We start from the raw sequence: 26945 nt of genomic DNA on the forward strand, positions 1-26945 counted from the left end.
TGAAGAGTCTACTTTTTTAGAATTATGATAACTGTGCTATTCTGTATCTATTTTCTATCTTCACACAGTATCCTGTGAGCTATGAATTGACTGATCAAACTAGTTACCCTGGAGAGTCAAGAAAGCTTTGGGATGACAGCTTTCTGCTACAAACTAAGGAGGGTCACTTAAATATTGGTGTATGTGAGGTGTCTGCCACAAAATGTAAGATGCCCCATCTGCCAACCTCGCCATGTCACAATGCACGTCCCCCACCTTGTTTAGGGAGGTCAATCGTTACTGTATATCCAGAGACGGCCAGGCAAAGCTTGTAGTCACAGGCAGGAAATAAATACAATTCTCCTCATATTCAGGGAGGCTGTTTCTGAAAAAGAACAAATGATGACAAGTGTGACCAAAAAACGTACTATCTGCTGGGTATTCAGCTCTTCATTCATTGCTGCTGCCATAATGACAGATACAGTGAAAGCCTAGAGATCCCCATTTGCTTGGCACAGTGAAGGCCAGGGCCACAGGCAAAATTGCGAATTACAGACACTCACCATATGTCTAAATGAGCCTGTTATCACTTTGGGGCAGATGTATTAATGTATTTTTTAGTCGCAAACGCTGCGAATCTCAAAGAAACAGTGTTTGCGACTAATAAAATAAGAAAACGGTATGTATGAAAAAAATCGAATCGCAAATTAAGAAATCGCAATATTTGCGATTACTTAATTTGCGAGAAATGGTATTCTGAGAATTTTGTTTGCGATTCCTTATTTTGCGTGTTTCAAGATTTGCGAATTCCGCAAACAAGAAATCGCAGCATAAGAAATCGCAACAAGATGTATGAAAAATTCGCAAATTGCGAATTTCATAAAATCGCAAATTAAGACATCGCAGTTAACACCAATTACATGCAGGTGGTAACTAGAAAAAAAATATAAAAAGGCACCCACAATGCACTGAGGTTTTTTTTTTTAAATGGCTGGACTATATCTGATAGCCTGGAGGCTTCGTATTCAAGCTGTTGCACAGAGGAAACAGAGACAGGAGAGAATTTTCAGACTACGCATCACGCTGTTCCAGCAGACTGAAGAGGACATATATGACAAATAAAGACTTCATCCAAACACCATTTTGGATCTCATTGATGAATTGAAACCTTTTTTGGAGCATCCAACAGGCAGGACACGATCAATTCCAACCCATGTGCAGGTATTGTGCTCACTGCACCTTTTGGCATCAGGGTCTTTTCAAAGCGTCATTGCAGAGGTCGGCGGGGTGTCCCAAAGTGCCCTTTCACGTTTTTTTAATGCCTTCCTGGATGCAATGCTGAACAGGCTTCAACATCACATCTACTTCTCAAACACCCAACAAGCCATGCAAGAAACCAAGTTGGACTTCTATCAAATTGCACGTTTCCCACATGTGATTGGCTGGATTGACGGAACCCATATTGCCATCACTCCACCAGCAGCCAGAGAATATGTTTTTTTTTTCGAAATAGGAAAAGCTACCACTCCCTCAACATCCAGATTGTGTGCAATGCCAAATACATTATCAATGATATAGTGTCAAAGTACCCAGGCAGCACACATGACTCCTTCATTTTCAGACATAGTGGAATTCATGAACCTCTGAGTGCTGGACAGTTTGGCGAGGGATACCTGCTAGGTAAATCACACTCATGCATACATCCATCCATCCATCATTCATTTGACAATGGAACACACAGTTACTCTTTTGTTTCTTCCATGCAGGTAATAGTGCCTATGCAGTGCGTGACTTCATCCTAACGCCATACTTGAATCCAGAAAATGCAAGTGAGAGAAGATACAACAGGGCACACCGGTCAACACGTGGGGTCATTGAACGCACATTTGGCATTTTAAAAAGCCGTTTCCGCTGCATACACAAAAGTGGAGGAGCTTTGCAATACAGTCCTGAAACCTGTTGCAAAATTGTAACTAGCTGTGCAATGCTGCATAACATGGCTATGCGCAAAGGCACAGACATTGAAGTGAGTGAGTCAGACACATCTGATGATGATGCCATACCTCCGGCTAGAAGGGCTGCAGCTGGAGTAGGAGCAGCGGCTGGCCGTCAAAGACGGTCTGAGATTACACGGAATTACTTTTAGGTAAGACAAGCAATTTCACTAAATTTCTCATTTTTGCAAGTGTTGTTTTTATTCACAACACACAAACCATAGTATAATTTTCAAGCTGGAAATGTTAGTACACAGTAAGGGTAAAGTAACATAAATGTGACATAAAGCCATGTTAGACAATGCATTAAAGAAAAAAGTATTGCACTGTAAACTGTTACTTCTTGCGCTGGCGGCTTGGCGCAGGGTGTTCTTCTGATTGCATGCTTTCATGATCAGGTCCAGTGCCAGCACGCCTTCCACTTCTGCACTGGGTCATTTGAGAAGTTGGTGTGGGGTTCCTACTACTTTGGCTGGAGGTGTCCTCGCTGTCAGCTGAAGCAATGAGAGCGCTTGCGCCAGAGTTTGCAGTTTGTAATATTTTAACTGTAGAGGTGACTTTATCCAAGCCTTTTGCCCTGTTATGAGTGCATTCACTAATTTCCCGCTGCATGTTGATGCAACGCCTAGTGAAGTTGCATGTCACGGTACATAGCCGGTTAATGGCTTTTGTATAACCATGCATTCTCCCATGTGCATGGTGTGCAGCCCTGTTGCGAGAAGTTTCAGTACGTTCGAGGGTAAAACACAGTCTGTCAATCGATGCAGCCATACTCTTAATTTCTTCACCCATGCTTTCTTGGTTTGTGTTTAATTTTGAAAGCTGTCTATTTATTGAACGAAGGGCCTTATGTTGCAGGCGCTGCACGTGAAGCATATCCTGCTCTAAACCTGCAAAAACTGTTGGTGTTTCCAGTTGACCACTGCTGCTCCTAGATGTATCCAACCTGTATGTACGTGGCCTTCTTTGACTTTGGGGTTGCTCTTGAGAGTCACGAGGGCGCACTGTCATGGCCACTGTCTACTGTAACCCCATCATTATTGACATCTTCTTCCAAAGGTGGCAGAGGAGCTACCTGCCTGCGCTTTCTGCGCACAATTGGATTAGCGACAGTCTCATCATGGCATCCTACTTCAGCATCAGATACAACATGGGGAGGTGATTCATCGCCCTCTCTTTGATCCCTGGATTCCCTTGATTGTTCTGTGGATGTAGAGTGAGACATATGAGTTTGTGTTTGTATGTGCATTTTCTGACAAATAACGTTTTTTTTAACAACTAACTTTCACTATACTATATTTCTGCCTTCAAAGTAAAAGAACAAACTTTTCATGTGTTTCTGTGATGGCAATTTGATACAATTATGAGTGCACTACAACTCCCATAATGCATTGCTTGCTATGTGTTAAACTGTCTCCCAGGACTACTACATTCCTCACACTGAGTACATGCACTACACAAACACACATGCATTAAACTCTTCTTCTGGACTTCTTTGCATGCATCTTACCTTGTGCAGTTGGTGTTGGGTCAGAGCTGTCTATAACAGCCACTCCACTCACACTCTCGTGCAGCAGAATGGATTCAACAAGTTCCTCGTGTGGGGTTGGTTGATCTGCTGTTGAAGTTCCACCACCAGTTTTGTTTGCTTCCTTAATTCTTTCAGCAACCCTCTCTTTAGATCTTTGACGCATGTCATACCATCTTTTTTTCAGTTCTTCTATGGTACGGTTTGTCACTCCGACAGCATTGACTTTTTGCTGAATCTCCAGCCAGATTTTTCTTTTCCTTGATTCAAGAACTTTTAATGCCTTTTCCCCAAAAAGCAACTCATGGCTGCACACCATTTCTTCAATTAGAATTTCTTGTTCCTTTTCTGAAAACTTGTGTTTTCTCTTCCTTTTGTCTCCAGACATTCCCTCCTGTGTGTTCTGGGACTCCATTACACTCCAAACAGGTCTGCTCTGCCTCCAAACAGTCTTCCAACTGCCACTGGGTGTGGCTCAGGCTAGCAGGTGCAGGTAATCAATCCCTCTTCCTCGGTGAGATGTCATCAGCCTGTACCTGCATTGCACATTCCCGTTTTTTACGATTTCCTAATTTGCGAATAAATACTACATACATACCATTTTGCAATTCTGCACTTGCGATTCGCAAAAAATCGCAATTACAGAATCGCAAAACACAATATTGATACATCTGCCCCTAAGTGTCTTGGTTTGTAGGGAACACTTACAATCTATTTTCTTAAGATTGCTGAGTATTCCCATAGGCTCCTGGATCTGCAGAAATCCTGACAGCAGCCACTACTAGATGCATTATCTTATCATTGATTCGAGATGTGCCTTTGGATCTATTGAAAGTTCCTTATAGGATCAAACTAAACCTGCTGAAGTTGGATAATTATCTCCCCCTACCATACCTCTAAAGAATGTCTAAACTAATACAAGGAATTGTGACAGTTCACTCAGAAGAACATGTAAAGAATATATATCCGTTTGAGGCTATCTTTGACAAGCCTACAAGATAAAGAACAAGATTGTAAATAAATCATGTAGCATAGTCAGATAAAAAAACGTTTGTGAGTCAGATGTAAGTTAGAAACCATGAAGGTTTGATAATAGTTTCGTAATCAATACTGAAGACAAAATAAAGTTAATCATTCATTAGCAACTAGGGAATTAGCATACAGCTCGGTCAAATGATGTAGAGGCCTGACATATAATCAAGCCTTGGTGAAAATATAAAAAATAATAAATTCCTAAGCATGAGGCAGACTTGCAAGGGGGTGCTGTTGAACAGTTGGGAAAGCAAGTCACGGCTCACCTCCAAAATGAGCCCTTTCTATAAGAAATACATAATAAAACTACACAGTCAGCATTAGGTGAGCAAAATGTTACATAGGCTCAGCACATCACAATAGAGAATAAAATGCAACAATGCCTAACACTATCTTAACACCGTCCCCTAGATGAATGGTAACTAGTCCCCTCTTGACCTAATGTCATCAAATGTGAAAATACAAATCTATTTACACACAAACTAATCAGAAAATATTTCTTACAAAAACATTGATGGGTGTTTGAAACCTGCCTTTAGCTGAATTGAAACATATATTAGGTATTAGTGCTGGGTTCTAGAAACAAACACACACATTAAGCTCTGCATTATTTTTTTTCTAAGTTCAGCCCATTAAGGTGAAGAACATGTAGGCTGATGTTTTGAAGAAAATTTTTCTGTATAACTTCTTAAGTGTAAGTTGTACTACATACTGCTTGGCATTTTGTTCCTACATAGGGCTTTGAAATGTAACTGGAATTCCTAACGAGAAATGTAGCTAAAAATATTGTCTCATTAGATAGAACAAAATCAGTTTATTATGTAACATATATCTGGGGAAATGATAAGAATAAAAAGAATATGCAGTAACAAAGAAGATCTTCAGCTTGCCCAACATGAAAGTAAAAAGAGATTCCTTGCACGAGGATATTCCAGTAAAACAGTTGAGGCCGCAATAAGAAAATCCAATGATAAAGAAAGGTCCCTTCTCCTACAAACTAAAAGTACTAGAGAGTTAAGTTTGGACCAACCAGCGTCAGAGACCCCGTTAATTCTATCATACAATGCCCAGCAGCGAGAAATTCAAAGAATCATGCAACGCAACTGGTCTATAATCAAAAGCGACCCAGTAATTGGTGAAAGTATGCCTAATAGGTTAGGATTAACCTATAAAAGAGCCCCATCAATGCATAATATCTTGGTAAGCAGCAACCCCGAGGTGAAAAAAAAAATGGTGGCTGCAAAACGGCTTTACTAAATGTAAGAGCTGCGAAGAATGTCAATATGCAGTTAGCACGAAATCTTTTAGGTCAGCTTTTAGTGAAAAAACACAATTGATTAACAAACCCTTAAATTGTAAGACAGAGTTTGTAATCTATGTTTTAGAGTTTTCCTTCAAATTGTGGTATGTGGTAAGTACCAAACTCCCTGCACACAAAAGAATATTGCAACATATTAGGGCAATTTGCAATAATGACCACTCTTATCCAGTTTCAAGACACTTTAAGGGGATGCATGAAAATAATCTTAATGACTTTTCTTATTATTTAATTGATGCTATCCCCCTTGACAGTAGAGGAGGAGACAGGGAAGCTCAGTTAGGAAAGCTGGAAACAAGATATATTTTCATTGTTGACAGTAAGATCCCAGGGGGTTTAAATACCACAGAGGATCTTTACACATGTCTTTAAAGTATCAAGAACTAGGAAATGGTCAAACAGTCTGCAAATACCCACCAACAGGAAGGAAGATATGGGGATAACTGATTAAAATACTGAACTAAAACGGGCCGCCCAACCTACCCCAACCGTAGAGATAGTGGTTTTTTAACTATGTAACTATTAAAAGAAGAATAGGATAAAAACAAATAAACATGGTTTTAATTGCACAATGTGCACTATTAGTTTAGGGGTATTGCACTTTATCTACTTTGGTGACTTATTTGCACAGGTATTTAAACACACATATAGTTGGATTTTTAACAATTAAGGCAAGAGACTTTTGCATTTCGGAAAACAAAGATGAATTTTGTAGAAATAGGAATATGGAATTTAATATATGACTGTTTATGTAACATCAGAATTATGCATTTAAGCCACCATTTTTGATTTTGAATAGAAGTGTTTTTGGGCCCATAGGGACACACAGATTGTATATGATTCAGAAATATAATGAATCCAAAAATGAATATGTATATATAAATTATATATATATTTTTATCGATATACTTTTTTATATATATGAATATTTTCATGCGTTTTTAAAAACAAAGTGTTTTTATAGAAATTATTTTAATGACACTGAGTTTTTATTTAAAACGATATGATTAACAGAATTACACTGTTTTTAATCATTATTTACTTTTGCTAAAATTTTCCATTTATAAAGAATATTTGTGTCTAACGTCCCAGGGCTTTTTAAACAAAATGTCTTTTTTATCCATATTTATTGAACTATATATATTGTTTGAAACAAATCGTTAATGAAGAAATACTCCATTTAGTTTTTCTTTTATGCCTATTGCCGAAATTGAATCCACTAATTGCACTTGTCACTTTAAAAGGAGGGTTTGCATGTAAGAGCGATGTCATGTGATTAAGGTCTTCGGACCGAAACGCGTAATGGCCGTCTTGGATTAAAAGAAATATCAAGTACATACTTGGTGGTCCGTGCCTGCTTTTCTTCATTTCAAGATTCTAGGATACGGCAGGTTTTATATATATATATATTCACTGAAAAAACCATAGGTTTCACACCAGTTATAGTTAGCTGGAAATTTTACTGACATAAAACCATTGAAATTCCCACGTTATAGTTAGTTGGACTCACTATAACTCGCGCGCCCGCAATGCACTGCTGATGATGTCACATATTACATCATTCATGACATGGTTAGTGACATCACTGATGACATCACTGATGACATCTCAAATGACATCAGTGTGGGGGTGGGTGTGACATGACATGACATCACTGATGACATCATCCATGTGACAATCAAATACACCTCATCACACGCTAGTATAATCTTTCATCGCTCATTGTAAAATAGAAAGTGCCATATTTGAAACCATTGACACACCAATAGAAATTTCTAAACACCCACTCAGTTATTCATAGAACTATACATACATCTAATCACTTACCTATAGATTCAGTCTTAAATGCGGTGAATAATCAACAGAACACTATCAAATATACTTATACGCCTATTTCAACATTACACACCCGCACAGATTGTATTCACTTATAAAGACATCCTTCTGACTTTTGCAAACAATTGATTATACTTACATTTACTCACCTTTACACTTATACAAACACCACTTCATCTATTTATATAGATAGTAACTCACACTATTACAATCACTATTACAAGTATACAGTTATCCATATAGTGACTCATACAATCACTCAGTCTTAGGCACACTTAATTAGATATAACTGTCACATACACTGCCTTTTTTTCAGGTTTAATGGAGATGTACCATTGAGAGAAATATTTCATCACCACCACACCCATACACATATACACTCACTAAAACAACTGTTATTACATGTAGTCTTAACCTCATATACCTACTGAATGAACTATTCACACATTTTTTGGCAATCACACACCCCCCACCAAACCACATATACATTAATTTACCCATACAAATACTCAGTTAAGAAACCAATAACAAATATAGTCTTTAACATAGCAATTAAGACAAAGGAATAAAGACTTTCACACAGTTTAGTAACTACACATTATATATAGTGAGACTCTACAAATTAGTCAAGGAAACAATCAATGACACTGTTACTAAATCCACCATCCACACATTTATATTTATATATCCACTCATTCTTCAATGCCAAATAGTGTATTTATAATACATATTTAAATATCAAAGCAAACCACATTCATTGGATGATGTCATCAGTGATGTCATCAGTGACGTCATTTGAGATGTCATCAGTGATGTCATCAGTGATGTCACTGACCATGTCATGAATGATGTAATATGTGACATCATCAGCAGTGGATTGCGGGCGCGCGAGTTATAGTGAGTACAACTAACTATAACGGGGAAATTTCAATGGTTTTGTATGAGTAAAATGTCCAGCTAACTATAACTGGTGTGAAACTTATGTTTTTTTCAGTGAATTTCAAAGGTTTTTTAAATGCTAATTCCTAACTATAACGAGTGTGAAACCTATGGGGCCTTATTTACGAGCCCCTTGCGCCTCCGGAACGTCACTTTTTGTGATGTTCCGGTGGCGCAGAAGACTGAGTGATATTTATCAGGCAGGACTAAGCCACTTTTTGTGGCGTAATCCTGCCTGATAAATAGCAGTCCCTTTAACGCAGTGTCCTGCGTTAAAGGGGCATGCAATGGGTGTTGCTGGGGGCGTTCCCAGCAGCATCCATGGACTTGAGTAATTTATAGCATCCTCAAAGTCAGTCTTTCAAAAATTCCAAAGTACAGGACATGATAATCCAAATCCAAATGTTTCTCAAGAAAAGTCATAAACCGTGTCCGTGGGTCATATCTGCCCAAACACCGATATTCCGAACAATTGAAAATGACTTTTCTTGAGAAACATTTGGATTTGGATTATCATGTCCTATACTTTGGAATTTTTGAAAGACTGACTTTGAGGATGCTATAAATTACTCAAGTCTGCCCGAATTGTGTGGGTAAAATTGATACCTAGTCACTTTGAATAAGAATGTACTTACGACTCGTCTAACATTTGGAAGAAATATCTAGCTATATGACAACAGGATACCGACATAACTTGAAGGAAATAAGAATGCCCTGAAGAAGTTCTGTTGTACAGAACAAAACGCGTCGGCTGGCTGTGGTACATAAACTTAAGGAAAATAAAAGCATTTGAATATACACCAAGATTCAGCGCTTCAATAAGGACTCTAAGTGATATGATTTCATTGGACTTGTTGTGCAAGTGGTGCTGGGCCAAACTTTGGAATATTCTCCACTACTCTCTACTACTCACTCTCTACTACTCCACTACTCTCTAATACTCACTCTCTACTACTCATTCTCTACTACTCTACTATTCTCTACTACTCTCTCTCTACTACTCACTCCCTACTACTCACTATCTACTACTCTCTACTACTCACTCTCTACTACTCTCTACTACTCACTCTCTACTACTCTCTCTCTACTACTCACTCTTTACTACTCACTCTCTACTACTCGCTACTACTCACTCTCTACTTCTCACTCTCTACTACTCTCTACTACTCACTCTCTACTACTCTCTCTCTACTACTCACTCTACTACTCACTCTACTACTCACTCTCTACTACTCACTCTCTACTACTCACTCTCTACTACCCTCTCTCTACTACTCTCTACTACTCACTCTACTACTAACTCTCTACTACTCTCTACTATTCTCTCTCTCTGCTACTCAATCTCTACTACTCCCTCTCTACTACTCACTTTCTACTACTCACTCTCTACTACTCACTCTTTACTACTCTCTACTACTCACTCTCTACTGCTCTCTACTACTCACTCTACTACTTACTCTCTACTACTCTCTACTACTCACTCTATTATTCACTCTACTACTCTCTACTACCCACTCTCTGCTACTCTCTCTACTGCTCTCTACTACTCTCTACTACTCACTCTCTACTGTCTATTACTCACTCTCTACTCTCTACCTCTCTCTACTTCTCTCTACTTCTCTCTCTACACTAGTCTCTACCTCTCTACCTCTACCTCTCTACCTCTACCTCTCTACCTCTACACCTCTACCTCTCTACCTCTCTCTACACGCACTCATATACACATATATATATATGCATATATATGCATATGCATTTATGTATGTGTGTATATATATATATATACATATACATACATATATAAACATATATAATCTGCATATCTATATAAATACAAATATAAATGCATGCATACATATACATATATGCATACATATGCATGTTATTTACATGAAAGTTTGAAAAACAATAATAAAAGCGAAGCTAAAAAGCCACCTCATACAAACAGAATGGCTTTAACTTAAACGAGGGCGAGATGTATTGCATTTTCAATGCTTGTTTACTTTGGTTCCATCAAGAAGGCATTCAGATATGTCACACATTTGTCATAAATTCTGAATGTTAGCACTCTAGTTGCTCATTAGATCACTGTAGTAAAGCTACTGCTCACCAGGGAAGTCTGCTGCTGGTATTCAAAGTGCATGTTTCAGTCTGCATGTCAGACTTTTTTTTTAATGAAATAGAAGAGGATTTGAGAAGTCAAAATGTGCCCTAATTTTTCTTTCTTCAGCACTAATCATAATTTCTATGGCAAGAGGCATTCAAGGTCACTATAAGGGGTTACTGCATCTCCAAGGGCCATGGTGTACTGCGCACTATCCTCACATCCATCAGCACACTGGAGAAAGAATTGCGGGATTTAGAACTGCACATGGTGTCCAACAACGGCCCCGACCTACAGGCAACATTTAGGGAGACGCTGTCACGGTATGAGGAGGAGGCTGCGCGAGAAGCTAAGTTCAGGGGCAAACACTGGCAGGCCCGCAAATACTGCGAAGGGGACAGGCCCGGGAAGGCACTTGCTGTGATCACACAACCACCGCGAGCGCATAACACTATATTAGAACTCACCGACACCTCTGGCACTGCTATCAGGGACTCAGATGCGATCCTTGCTAACTTCGTGACGCATTACCATTCACTCTACACTTCCACAGCGGGGCCCGATGTGTCCTATGCTGACTACCTCAGTGACGTGGCACTGTGCTGGCTTAGTGACGGAGATAGGGCGTTTCTTGCGGCACCGTTTGAGCTAGATGAGGTGCGTGAGGCCATTATGTCCCTCAAGAATGGCAAGGCCCCGGGGCTTGATGGCATACCGGCCGAATTCTACAAAGCTTACATCGACATCATGGCCCCGGTACTCGGCGAGGTCTTCTCGGAATCCCTATGCGATGGGATGCTCCCCTGTTCCATGCGCGAAGTGGTGATCACATCTCTCCTTAAACCCGATAAAGACCCCAAATCCTGTAACTCTTATCGCCCGCTCTCCCTCCTAAATTGTGACGTCAAGATACTCGGCAAAGTCTTGGCCACCCGGCTGTCGCTATTAATGACCAGACTTGTACTGCCCGATCAATTAGACTTTGTGGCGGGTAGATCTACCTCCCACAACCTTCGCACGCTCTTTTCCCTGCTCCGCACGGTGCACCCTGACACACCTGTGGAGGCCATATTTCTCGACGCGACCAACGCCTTCGACTCAGTCGAATGGCCATACCTGTTCTCGGTGCTGGCTAGTATGGGGTTTCCCAAATTATTTATATCCTGGGTCCACCTGCTGTACACACGCCCTATGGCTAGAATACTAATCAATGGTCACTTATCACAGCCTATCGCACTAACCAGGGGCACAAGACAGGGGTGCCCTCTCTCCCCCCTATTGTTCGCCATAGCTGTCGAGCCTCTTGCCTGTCGATTGCGCCAACTACATCGCGGTGGTGCAGTGCAATGCTTGCAGCGCCAGATTGATGTATCCCTCTATGCGGATGACATCACATTGGATGTCAAACACCCCGAAATATACCTTAATCCCTTACTCAGAGAGTTTGTACTGTTTGGCGGGATGTCTGGTGTCCATATAAACTGGTCCAAGTCGCAATTTTTCCCTCTAACCGATGCGGTGACTGCTTTCCCTCTTGATTACCCGCTCGAGTGGTGTCGGTCTGATCTTCGTTATCTTGGGATCTGCATCTCACGCGACAGGGACGAGACACTGCGGTCCAACTACGGGGTAGCGATAACCAAACTGACTGCTTCAGTGGACCGATGGATCACTCTGCCGCTGTCTATGGCCGGGAGAGCGTCGCTCATAAAAATGGTGGTGCTCCACCGCTTTCTTTACCTTTTTCTCAATATACCTTATTTTCCTGGCGCTAATTTCTTCCGGACCCTGCGGTCGGAGTTACGACGGCTCTTTTGGGGAGGCAGGAATCCCCGGCTTAAGTGGTCCACGCTCACCCTCCTTTACGAAAAGGGAGGCTTTGATGTTCCTGATTTCGAGGCCTACTATCAATGTGCACAGGCGCATTTCGCTCACCACTGGATGGCTCCTACTCCCTTCATGCCGCATATAGCAGTGGAGGATTGGATTGTACATCCCCTCCCACTTAATGGTTTACTCCACTGTCCTGAATCTTCCATTACTACACCAAATACGTCGGTCTCCTGCACACTAGATGCGTGGCGCCGCATAACCAAGAGCTTGGCTTGTAAACTACTCTACTCGTCCAAGTTGCCGCTTACATATCACCCTAAACTTACCCTTCTGGGGGAACTGGGCTTTCGCAACCTCTGTGCAAAGCTACGAGTTTCTTGCTGGGGTGACCTGTTCTTCAACGGCACCTTTAAGTCAGCAGATCTGTTCTTTGCTGAACATGAACGCACTCCTCTCGAGCTCTTTTACTATGTGCGGCTGCGGGCGGGGATGAGAGACATCCTGCCTGAATTTCCCAGCTAACCCGACACCTTGCCACCGTTACACTTCTTATTGTGTTCACAGGATGGGGCCCATTTGGTCTCAGGCCTTTACCGTCAATTCAGGGGAGCTGCCCCGGTACCAGAATCCACTGCGCGGCTGCGCTGGTCTGCCGAACTTGCTATTGATCTATCAGATGAGCAGTGGCACCACTGCTGCGCGCTCACCTCCCGAATCTCTGCCAGCAGCAGATTGAAGATCATTCATTATAAATTCTTGCAGCGGGTGTATTACACGCCCGTGAGGAAGCGGCGATTCGGCCTGGCGGACGATGATCGCTGCGAACGTTGCACGACGCTGGTGCCGACTTTCTCCACTTGGCGTGGACATGCCCCTAGGTGGCGCGCTACTGGCAGCAAGTGGTGGACGCTCTCGCGGAGATGGTTGGAGAGACTGTGCCCTTTGACCCGCCGGTGGCCCTACTCGGGGATACTATGCAGTTTCCTAGGTCCTGCCGGAAATTCGTCGATACCGCGCTTCTGCTGGCCAAAAGACGCGTGGCGTGCCGGTGGGGAAGGGGCAGAGCGCCCAAATTCAAGGACTGGCTGGGTGATTTAACTCACTGTCAGGATCAGCATGCAACATTTGCTGAACTACTGCCCATTTCGAGTCGTCCCGGCGACATTTGGGATCCATTGGTACAATATCTACTCGCGCGTTCGGGTGATGTGGACCAAACAGACGACCAACCTAGCGTAGATTAACGCCCTGCTCCTATATCGGACCTGGCCGAGGACCCTGTTTATGCGCGCACGCCTCCTCCTTGTACTATCCGGATGTGGGTCCCACTAGATCCGACCGCTGTACTCTCACTAACCCCCCCCCCGGACCTCGTGCAACACCTGCATCATGGCTCTACTCCCTTGGACTCCCACTGATCTCCCTTACTTGCACGCTGCCACTCTGTGCCCTACCTGGCATGTGTCACGACACCCACTGATGGCTGTTTCTCTGGGGCTCTGTGTCTGGCATTGCTTCTGGCTTCTGTTGGCCCTCTTGCTGGGACGACTATGACACGCACACATTGTTATGCACGCCTCTGCTCACATAGGGCGACACACCAACTCATCGCCGCTTAATTTGCCAAGTAGTCATGAATTGCCTCTTAGTTACTGAATTGTTGGGAAGTTTTGTTACGTTGTTCCAGACACCACAAATGGAGAGGAAAGGGCTTTCTTTTCTTCCCCAAAGAAAAACACTGTTCTACTGCTGCTCATCCTCCCTTGCCGTGCAACATCGGTTGCGCTACCCCGCTCCATTTCCTCCATACATTGCCGCCGGGCCTCCGGGATGCCGGCCATAAGGCTGTGTTAATTTCAATTACTTTCTGCTGCCGGCCTCCGGGTTGTAGGCACAACAAGCTGTGTGACATGTCTCGAATTACACAATAAAGCAGATTTGAACTCAAAAAAATAAAAAATAAAAAATAAAATAATAATAATTTCTATGGCAAAATGAACCCCCTCATTTTGTTCCTTTGCAAATTAAATGTTTTAAGTGTTACCACTTTATTCCAATCAAGATGACTTCAGGTGTGCCATACTTTTGTCATAAGTAAGACTGTTAGTGCTCTAGTTGTTCTTTAGAACACTCTGGGACATTCTGTCATTGGGCTATACTTGGGCTACATTTGGGTGATATTTGGGCTACATTTGGGCTCTTTTGTCTCTGGTGGCCATCTTGGGAGACTGCATGTCAGAATTTTTTATGAAATAGAAGAGGATTTGAGAAGTCACTCAAAATGTGCCCTAATTTTTCATTCGGCAGCACTAATCATACTGTCTATGGCAAAATATACCCCCTCATTTTGTTCCTTTTTAAATGAAATGTTTTAAGAGTTACCACTTTATTCCAATCAAGATGGCTTCAGGTGTGCCATACCTTTGTAAGAAGTAGGACTGTTAGCGCTCTAGTTGTTCTTTAGAACACTCTGGGAAGCTGCAGTAGAACACAAAGGAATCAACTGACAGTCTCTGTCCTTGTTGGATGTACACGTTTTACTGAGAATGTCAGACTTCATTCTCACATGACTGAGAAAGATAATGTGAATTTATAGAAAATATGCTTTCAGTTTAGCTTATAGATCCCCTTCCAAACCACTGTGGGAAAAGCATGAGATAATAGTTTTCTTTCAAACATGATTCATGATATCCCAGCAGAAGGCTTTTTCACATGGTAAAATCACCTTAGAACACAACACAATTCCTAAAATGAGTATAGTAGCATCAACAAATGATTTATAATGTAACTAAAGTCCTAAAACCTTCTATTAACTGCAATGCTTTTTAATGAGGTGCTATCATGTATATTGGTCCCAAGATGGCTGCCAACACTTCTTGGATGAAGTGCTGACAGTCAATCAGATCTCACGATGAGATGTGTGGTTAGGCTCCGCCCAGATATATAAATGTATTCACATTTGATTTTCTCAACAACTACTGGAGGGATTTACACCATTTAAACAAAAGGGCGATCTGCGAATCAGACTCTACCATTTTGCCAAATTTCTTATAATTCCGTTCAGCCGTTCGGGCTGTAGCCGTGTCTAATCGTCCTATGGAAATTAACATGGGGAAAACACGTTTTGGGACCCCCCTTTTTTCTCGCTTGACAAATCTTCCCAAGACTTTCAGGGAAGGAGCGGAGCGGAGCGGAGCGGGCCATCTTCTTTGAGAAATTCGCGAAGATTCAACAACCGGCGCCAAAGTTATTCCCAATAGAATGTTGCGGATTTCCTATGGAAACTAGGTCCTAACTATAACTACCTACTGGCGACCGCCAGTAGGTAAAATATATATTACCTACTGGCGGTCGCCAGTAGGTATATATAGTTAGGATCGATTTCCATAGGGAAATCGCAACATTCTATTTGGAATAACTTTGGCGCCGGTTGAGGAATCAACCTGAATTTTTCAGCAACTTTGCCTTGCGGCGCTCCGCTCCTTCCCTGAAAGTTTGGGGGGGATTCGTCAAGCGGGGGTCGAGATAAAAGGGGGTCCCAAAACGTGTTTTCCCCATGTTAATTTCCATAGGGCGGTCTGTCGCACTTTTAGCTCGAACGGCTGAATGGATTTTCACCAAACTTGGCAAAATTGTAGGGACTGGTAGCCCGATGTGCCTTTGCTATGTCTCAAGATATGTGCTCCAGAGGATTTAGAGTAATTTAGGTTAAAAAAAATGTATATATCTGTAAGCGCGCCCCGCTGCACGTACCGGGGAGCGCTCCGGGCGCGCCACGCGACCTGCGCACGGGAAGCTGATTGGCTTTCGGGTGTCTGTAAACATTCGAAACAGTCCACAGCGGCCGCCATCTTGTGTCTCGGTAGGATCGAGACACAAGAGGTCGTAAAAACAAAAGGGAAAATAATGAAAAGGGGGCTGGGTAGACCCCCCCTGACCTCCTAGGTTTGATGTGGGGGCCATAAAAGGGTTCCTCGGGTAAAAAAATAAAATAATTTTTTTTTCGATTTTCGCGGGGGGAGCGCCCGGTACGCGCACCGGGGAGCGTACCAGGGAGCGTACTTTGGTGAAAAATAGTGAAAATAATAATGTAAAATAATCATTTTGAGTGATTACAGGTAGGGTGGCTCTGAAAAGAGCTTTTGGGTTGTGTGGCTGTTTTAGGTACCTACAAGTACGTCCCACACACACACACACGCACACAACCCTACACCCCCACAGTCACACACTCCCCACACACACCTTACACACGCACACCTCCACCCACACCCAAACACCCCACAGCCCTACACCGACACCTTATACATCAACACTCACAACCACACATCCCACACACCCAGACACACACACACACCTCACTCCCCCCCAACACACACACACACACAGATACCTCACAGACACACCTCACACATCCCACACACCACCCCCCCACACACCCGCACACCTCACAGACACATCCACACATCCCACACATACACACACATCCTATACACATACTCCCCACACCCACACACACCCCAAACACACCTCACACACCCACACTTCCACCTACACCGAAAGACCCCACACACCCACACCCACACACACACTTTACACACCTACATCCCCACCCACACACCCAAACACCCCACAGCCCTACACCGACACCTTATACATCAACACTCACAACCACACATCCCACACACCCAGACACACACACACACCTCACCTCCCCCAACACACACGCACACACAGATACCTCACAGACACACCTCACACATCCCACACACCTCCCCCCACACACACATGCACACCTCACAGACACATCCACACATCCCACACATACACACACATCCTATACACGTACTCCCCACACCCACACACATCCCATACACACCTCACACACCCACACTTCCACCTACACCGAAACACCCCACACACCCACACCCACACACACACTTTACACACCCACATCCCCACCCACACCCACATACCCCACACAGATATACACCTCATCCCCCCAGACACACACACACACACATACACACCTCACAGACACACCGCGCACATCCCCCACACACACCTCCCCCACCCCCACACATGGGGAAAACTCAGTGAAACACTAAAATAATAATTTAAAGTGCTTAGAGGTAGGGTATCTCTGATTAGAGTTGTTGTGTTGTGTGGGTGATTTAAGTACCAACATGTAGGTACCAATACAGAGTCTTAAATTCAATGTACACCGTTTACTATGTAGATAATTTGCATGTTGTTATAGAAGTTATCGTGGTATATGGAATGCATACCATAGTCTGTCAGGAAAACATAAAGAACATGGAGGCAGGAGATGAAAAAGAGATGTCAAATACACTTTGGAGATAATGTAGTGGGAGAAAGGAAGTATCTATGAGCAAATTTACTATGTAAAACAAAAAAGTTGCACAGTATACTATTAGTCTCACATTATATTATATTCATTTTGGTACTATTTCATTGATTACATATAAAAAAGAATAATGTCTGGAACAATTTTTAATTATTAAATATCAATTTATTGCTCTGATTTTTCAAAATTTAATAAGACATCCAACATTATGTCGTCGGGAATGTCCTCATTTGGATTACATGATTCCATTTCTTCCACATATTTCAGAAACTCTTCATCAAGAGACTGATCCAAAAAATCTGAATCGTTATTCTCTTCCTCTGGGTTGTCCTGAAGATCAAGTTCGAATGAAATATTACATTTATTTTGATCTCCTTCCATTATGTTGCTGTAAATTGCATAAAAAACAAATATATCAGTAGAGATAGGGCACTGTTGGGTTTAAGTTCAGACAGGTAGTTTTGGTTTTTTAACAGTGAAGTTATCTTTGGGCAGTGTATGGTATCAGGCTGGAAGTAGAAATATAAAAAAGTGTATGTGATGGATCCTAAGTAAATTCATAATTATACAAGACAAGCCTAAATCCATCCATAACTATAACAGAGAGGTCTATCTAAATCTATAACTATTACAGAGGGATAGTATATAACTATCAGAAAAAGTTTTCCATATTAACTTAAAGTGCACAATATACTTCAGTTTTTAAAATAACAACTTACCTTTAAAAAGAAGTTGAAGTTATTAGTGAAAATCCTTTTGAAATGTACACCAGGAAGTAGTAGTCAAAATGGCTGTGTTTCCCTCTCTTTCTTTATATATATTCAGGTACATAACCAATCAAATGTCAGGTAAAAAAAGTAGAAAATGAAAGTAACATTTTAATTGGTTGTCAATTCTAACACTTCAGATGTGTTTTTGTGAAGTAATTTACCTCTGGGTATTTAGAGAGGTCTACAGGCTAATTGGCTCAATGCAATTCCATCGAATTTGGGAAAATAGTAGGGATTGGTATGTAGTATGAGCTATTCTATATTTGGTGAAAGTGTCTCCAGTGGTTTTTATGTAAATTAACTTTTAACATTTTTGGGAGCGCTTCCCGGTGCACGCCCCAGTACGCGTACCGGCAGCGCTACGGGAGTCCTCCATTTTGTGTTTCGGTAGATTTGAGAGAGAAAATGGAGGACAAACAACGTTGGGAATGGGTATAAGGGGGCATCGTAGGCACTCCTTGACCCTCTAGGTTTTCTGAGGGGATCTTAGGAGGCCGAAATAGGCAAACAAGAAAAAAAAAGTTTTTATTTTTCGCGGCGGGAGCACCCGGTACGCGCACCGGGAAGCGTACCGGGGAGCGTACTATAGTGAAAAATAGTGAAAAAAGTTAGAAAAAGATAATCATTTGGAGTGATCAGAGATAGGGTAGCCCTGAAAAGGGCTTTTGGGTTCTGTGGCTGATTTAGGTACCTACAAGTAGGTACCAATGCACAGTCTTAAATTCAGGAGGAATATTCTATTCCCTTCATCTGAGAAGTGCACACCATCTTCTCTGTAAATATCTTGCATGTTGTAACGCAAGTTGTTGTTGTATATTGAACCCATTCCATAGTCTCTCATGTAAGGAGAAACAGATTTATTCACATGTTTCCGTGCTTTTTGAAATTGTGGACAAAATTGGTTGGACCACTTCCATTTCTGCCTTTGGCATATATTGGAATATACCAAGGCAGTTTGTGGAAAAAGTGCCATCAATTGATCAAAGGTGTCCTTTAAAAGCATTTCCAGACCTACACCAGTCAAAGTGCCCAAGTCATTTCCTCCACAGTGCACAATTAACAGGTCAGGGTGTGGCAAATGCAAAAAGGTTTTCACCAATGGAATCAATTGGTGACATTTTAATCCTCTCTGGCCAATCCATTTGATGTTCACGTTTGATAAATTAAGGTTGTGAACATTTCTGGTACTAGCATACCTTTGAGCCCAGTGAATATAGCTATGTCCAATAATCCAGACAGAATACATGGTGAGAGGAGATTCTGATGCAGTCAGATGAAGTGTGGAAAAGAAATGGCAGTTGGAACAATAGGAGGTTGCAAAAAAAAACCTGTGGAGTTTCAGTGCTCTTGAATCACAAGCAATGATTGGTAGAATGAGATAGGTGAAAACTGAAAGTTAGGGTGCATGGTTGTGTTCTGTGTAAGAAGTAATTTGAATGGTTAAAAAAAAAGTCATTTAAAGAAACATGGCACCAGATAAGCTGGTGTATTTGCAGGTCAAACATCCTTGCAGAGGTGATTTGCAACATTGTAGAATAAACTTTTAACCCTGGCAGCTCAGTGAGGAGGGAGTTGCTATGGTAACAGGTAGAAAAGGCTGAGGGGGGGAAGGGTGTTGGTTTGAAAATACAGAGGGAAGAGTTTTGATTGGTTACCATGAGGAATATGTGTGTACAATTAGAGGATTTCTGTGCCTTTATGGTTTGCAGTGCCTGGAGAACATACCTTTTGCTCTGCTAAAGAAATATTGGTGTGTGTATCTGACACTGTTCTGAATTTCCTAAAGCATTTGTAAAGGTGAGTTATGATTCATTTAATATACATAGAGACTTGTATACTCTATGGAGAAGATTTGGAAGCAAATTGTGGTTTTTAATGTTGCTTTGTGTCATGCTTTTTGATAATGCTTGGTAAAAAGTTTTTACTGCATAGAGGAATTGTATTTTGTAAAATTGTGAAGTTTTAGTAGTGATATGGAATGCTTTTATTTGGGACCTGTGCTGTGTTTTTTAAATGTGAAGTCAAAAACGATTTTGTGAAAAATGAATGGATTTTACATTTTTTAAAAGGAATAAAGAATGTGTGCATGTTTAAAGAAATACATTTGACTCTTTACAATGATGTTACTTGTGTTAACTCAGTGTAGGAAGCATATTGAGTTTGTTTGCATAGAGGAATTGTATTTTGTAAAATTGTGAAGCTTCATGTGCAAGATTTTGCCTCAGTCTTATCCCTGCTGTGAGGCAGATGGTTGTAAATATGATCTGTGCTGTGTTTCCTAAATGTGATGTCAAAAACGATTTTGGGGAAAATAAATGGATTTTACATTTTTGTAAAGGAATAAAGAATGTGTGCATGTTTAAAGAAATATATTTGACTCTTTTCAATGATATTACCTGTGTTAACTCAGTGTAGGAAGCATATTGAGTTTGTTTGCATAGAGGAATTGTATTTTGTAAAATTGTGAAGCTTCATGTGAAAGCGTTAATTGTATTTTGTAAAATTGTGAATTTTTAGTCGTGACATGGAATGCTTCTACATAGGACCTGTGCTGTGTTTTGTAAATGTGATGTAAAAAACGATTTGGGGGAAAATAAATGGGGGCAGATTTATGTTAACTGGCGCATCCCCAGGGATGCGCCAGTTAATGTGCGCCACAGTGCGCCACAGCTCCGCCACCCATGGTGCGCCGCATTTACAATGCGGCGCACCATGGGGCAAAAACGGCACAGATGCGTGACGCATCTGTGCCGTAAAGGCGGCGCATTGCTGGAGTTGCGTCGCAAGCGCGACGCAGCTCCAGCAAGGCTCGGGGGTGCCCTATCTGACCAATGCTGCATCAAGACCTACGCCTGCTTCAAGCAGGCGCAGGCTTTTGACGCAGCATTGGCCTGAAAGTGACTGAGTGAAATCTCATAGATTTCACTCAGCCACTTTTGCGATGCGCACCTGCTCCGGAACGCCCACCCTGCGCCGGAACGCCCACAAGCGGCGCAGGGCTTTACAACGTGACGCATCTGCCTAGATGCGTCACGTTGTAAATCGTTCGTAGGGATGCGCCACGTTTACGCCGCCTTGCGTGACGCAACAGCGGCGTAAACGTGGCGCAAGGCCTTCATAAATCTGCCCCATAGTTTTTACATTTTTTAAAAGGAATAAAGAATGTGTGCATGTTTAATAGAAATACATTTGACTCTTTACAATGATGTTACCTGTGTTAACTCAGTGTAGGAAGCATATTGAGTTTGTTTGCATAGAGGAATTGTATTTTGTAAAATTGTGAAGATATATTTATAAGAGGAACATCAGAGAAGATATCAATAATGGAATATATGGAGTCATTGGATGTGAAGGATGTCCAGTGAAACAGAAAAAAGGTCATTTGATTAATCATCGCAAATTGAGTTGTGATAATCCAGATAAAAGAGAATTTTATTATTTGGCTCTTTTGCAACTGTTTAAACCATGGCGTGAAGAAGAGGAACTTCTTGGAGATTTTCTCTGTTATGAAGACTCTTTTAATGCAACGAAGGATACCATAGAATGTCCTGTTTTTCCAAATTATCTGCAAATGTTGAATGAAGAAATAGAGCAAGAAGCCACAATTGCTGCAGAGATTGCGAGAGACAGTTCTCAAGGTAGTCAGAGTTTTGCTTCATTGAGTCAGGATCCACTAGGAGGACCAATTATCCAAAATGAAGCTGCTACTGCCATGGATGAGGTGGAAAGAGCTATGGAACAAGCTCAAGATGATGAAGTTAACTTAGAAGATTTGGTGAAACAACTAAACCTTGAGCAGAAACAGATATATGACGAAGTCACAGAACAGATTGAACATGGATTCAGTCATGAGAAAAAAGAGTGCTCATGTACATCATTTAAGCCTGTCCAACTGTACGTGAGTGGAGAAGCGGGAACTGGAAAAAGTTTTCTGATTAAAGCCATTGCAACTTATCTGCAGAAAAGGACTGAATCACCGCTGTCTTGTGTTGTTACCGCTCCAACTGGGCTGGCAGCACATAACATTAAAGGGATTACTTTACATCGTTTACTGATGCTGCCAGTGGAGCATGATAACAAATTGGAGTATCACAAGCTATCTGGAGATGCGTGTTCCGAAGTTTCGAGAGTCCTGAAGAAAATGAAACTTCTTATCATTGATGAAGTAAGCATGGTGTCAAATATAATGCTTGCTTTTGTGCATTTGAGAACGCAAGCAATTCTTAGAACAGACTATGATATCTTATTTGGAGGAAAACATATTATTGTTTTTGGAGATCTTCTGCAGTTGACTCCAGTGAAAGGTCAGCCTGTGTTCAAAATACTCACTCATGAAGATACCAGGAAGTGCTTAGGGAGCATTGGAAACGTTAATATATGGTTAAACTTTAAATATGCAGAACTGCTTCAAAATATGCGGCAGGCAAAGGATGAAGATTATAAAAATATTCTACAAGATGTAAGGATCGGAAAAGTAAGTCAGCAAGGGAAGAAGCTTTACATGCACGATTAATTTCAAATTTGTACCCAAATGAAAACATTCTTCCAGAGAACATTTTAAAGAAAGTTAACGAGAAGAAATCTGGCATATGTTTGTTGCCAACTCTGAAAGAATGTTCCATGTTCAACAACAACATGTTACAGTTAGAAAATGAAGAGATAGTTAAACTGGAAGCTATTGATAAAATAGAGCATATGGGAGCAACAATTATTTTGTCTGAAAATTTGAAATCAAAATTGGATTCATTAGAGAAGACTATATCTAAAACTGCTGGTTTTGAAAAGACTCTGAATGTGTGTTTGAATTGTCGTGTCATTTTAAGAAGGAATTTAAATGTTGAAAGAGGTCTGGTAAAAGGAGCAATGGGTTATGTTGTTGGTTTTATGAATTACAAAAATAGAGATGGAATTGAAATTTTAAAAATTAAATTTGATGACATTGATGAAATAGAACAAATTTGTCGTTGTTCAGCTAGATTTGTGCTCGTGAAAGACTTATATGTTCGCCGAAAACAGTTTCCTATTTGTTTGGCATATGCGGTGACAATTCATAAGTCTCAAGGTTTAAGTGTAGATAGCGCTTTGGTGAACATTGGAAGTTCTGTGTTTAAAGAGGGTATGGCATATGTGGCATTATCACGAGTCAGAACTTTATCAGGATTGTACTTGATTGAGTGTGATGAAACAAAGATTTGTGCAGATCTAGATTGTGTAAAAGAATACAATAGGTTAAGAAGAGAGTATGCTCCACATTTGCCTCAATATCCTCTGATTGAAAAATGTGTGGTAGGCCGAAAAAGAAGAAATGAGAGTAATTGCAGTGAGGTATCAGCAAAAAGGCATAAAGTAGATAAAAGTGTAATTGTAAGGAGAAACAAAAAGGATTATGATGTCATTTGAGATGTCATCAGTGATGTCATCAGTGATGTCACTGACCATGTCATGAATGATGTAATATGTGACGTCATCAGCAGTGGATTGCGGGTGCGCGAAATATATAGTTAGTGCAACTAACTATATATGCGAATTTCAATGGTTTTGTGTGAGTAAAATAAGGTTTTATAAATGCTAATTCCTAACTATATATGGTCTATAACCTATGGTTTTTTCAGTGAATATATATGTATATAAAACCTGCCGTATCCTAGAATCTTGAAATGAAGAAAAGCAGGCACGGACCACCAAGTATGTACTTGAAATTTCTTTTATTCCAAGATGGCCATTACGCGTTTCGGTCCGAAGACCTTGATCACATGACATCTTGAAACTACCTGAGGAAGGCGGAAGCTGAAACGTTGTAGTGGAAATATATTTTTGTTCTTTGGTGAATCTATCTGTTTGAGTCACTTCTTTCTTGGATATTTTATTTCTTTGTGACTCATTGTATCCTTTGGGATCCAGATTTTTGCCCTGGCTGGCTGTTGTTTTCTTGTGATCCTTCATTAAGTATATATATATATATATATATATATATATATGTATCACGCTCCTCCATTCGCCAACAGCGGGGCACTGTGGGGTCGGGTGCAGAAACGCGGTGGCGCACCGCGATAAATATCAGGCTCAAATTTCCCTTATCTTCAGTGAGGAAAATAATAGCACTCACGAGGATTCTTTGGCTCAACAGCAGTTTATTTTCGACAAACGCGTTTCGGATTTACATCCTTCGTCAGTGTCGCAGTTTCTAAACTTTTTACTGGCGGCCATTTTTTTATTAAAACAAACCATATCACGTGGTAAATGTGGTAAAAAACGGACTTTATGTGCCCTCAACATAAATGGGCGCCATCTTAAAGCAGTAAATACTGACTAGAATTTAATTTCTTTTGTCAAAACAACGGTTACATGTGCCGATATATTGACTAATAATAAACATGTTTTACGATGTTTATCAAAACAATTAATTAAGTGCAATGCAATTCTCATTGTAACAATTCCGCCGTGGATTGGCAATGCAGCCTCATACTTCCCAAGGCTGCCTGTCCTTAATTACCCATTGTTATTATGCCGTGTATCGGCTAAAAAAGACATGGTAACATTTATACAGATATTGATTAAAAAGATCACATTTCATCATTTACGGTTACTGATTAACTTATTTGTTAAGATGAACTGCCAACTCCTCCCCACCATTCAAGTCAAGTCAATTTTTATTGTATAAAATTATTAAAAATCATTACAAAATGCATTTAGATCATCATAGGACATAAAACACGTGTTAAAATATTGGCAAATAGAATTGTTTATCAAATGACAAAATAAATGTCATATATTTCAGTTTGGTAGTGTGATTCCATGTTCAGCTTGCTGCAATAGAGATTGAGCTTTCATCATATATTTGACCCCCCTACAGGCCAACATAGGACGTGATCCATCTAGCCATCGAATTACAGCTTGCCTACAAGTCCGAATGTTCAATTTGTTAAAAATGTTCTTTAAAAGCCGTCTCCTCAAATCCTTAAGCGCCGGGCAAACACATAGAAAGTGCGTTAATGTTTCATTTTGGTATCCACATAAACGACAATGGGGGTCAGTGTGACAATTTTTCCAGGATGGTAACAAATCCTTTGAAAACTGTAGTCCTAGTCGATGTTTTATGTATCTTTGTTTTAGGGAACTATTAAAGTGACTTTCTAGGTAGGTCTGTGGTTTTATCCCGGAATATGAATTTATCACAGTCCACCCGTGCCGTCTTTTTGCGGTATTTATTTTGTCTTCCAGGTAGGATTCCCATATGACCGCGTTGTTTGCAATTTTGTCAAAAGTATGTCTATCTGGCCTCGTGTCCCAAGTTTCTTCAATTCCTATACAGTTCAGGGATTGGGACAGATAGCCTCCCCAACTGTTTGGAACGTGCTGTTTCTGCTGGGTGTCGTTTTCTTTCCAGCACAGGTTGTCCAATGAATTGTCTTCCGACATGCGTATTTTATGGCAGAGTTTCACAAAGGTTCCCATACTGCGAAACTTCTGATTTAGAAGACCAAATTCTAGACGAACCTGCGCCGGTGCCGACGATTTTGGGAGGTTTAAAACTGTCTTGTATACTTTTGTTTGTAAGCTGTTTAGCATCCCTGCTTCTTTTCCACACCAGGTGGCCAGTGCGTATGACAAGGATGGTAGGGTTTGTGCTTTTATCACTTTCAGCAGGTGTGTATAATTTGGACAACTTAGTTTTTTTTGTAATTGCCGGTATGCATAGATCAGAGACTGTGCTTTAGCTTTTAGATCGATTTTATGTTCTTTATTCGTCGGCCCTCGCCCCAATTTCAAACCTAAGTACTTGTATGATGTTTCCTCCTTTATTGGGGAACTATTTGCATACCATTTGAATGTTGGCTTTTTTAGATCCACAATGCGGACAACTTTCGTTTTGTCTTTATTCAGTTCCAAACATTCGTGTTCCAAATGGGTTGTCAAATTGTTGATTGATCTTTGCAGGCCTATTGGCATTTGACTCAGAACAACGATGTCATCTGCATACTGCAGGAAAGGGATAGGGATTTTTGACAGGTGGGGTGGGTGGCATTCCCCGACCTCCATGTGGCTAACAATATCTGCCATGTACAGGTTGAATAAACTTGGGGCCAGTACACAGCCTTGTTTTAAGCCCTGTTGTGTTCTTATTTCGGCCGTTACGCTGCTACCGTCTCCCAGTTTTACTCGAGCCCAGGTGTTGCTGTACAAGACTATAATAGCCTCCAATAGCTTCTTCGGGATACCCCATGATCTTAGTTTTTCCCATAGCCG

Source organism: Lissotriton helveticus, chromosome 2_1, assembly GCF_964261635.1.
Source record: "Lissotriton helveticus chromosome 2_1, aLisHel1.1, whole genome shotgun sequence".
In the NCBI taxonomy this organism is placed as follows: domain Eukaryota; kingdom Metazoa; phylum Chordata; class Amphibia; order Caudata; family Salamandridae; genus Lissotriton; species Lissotriton helveticus.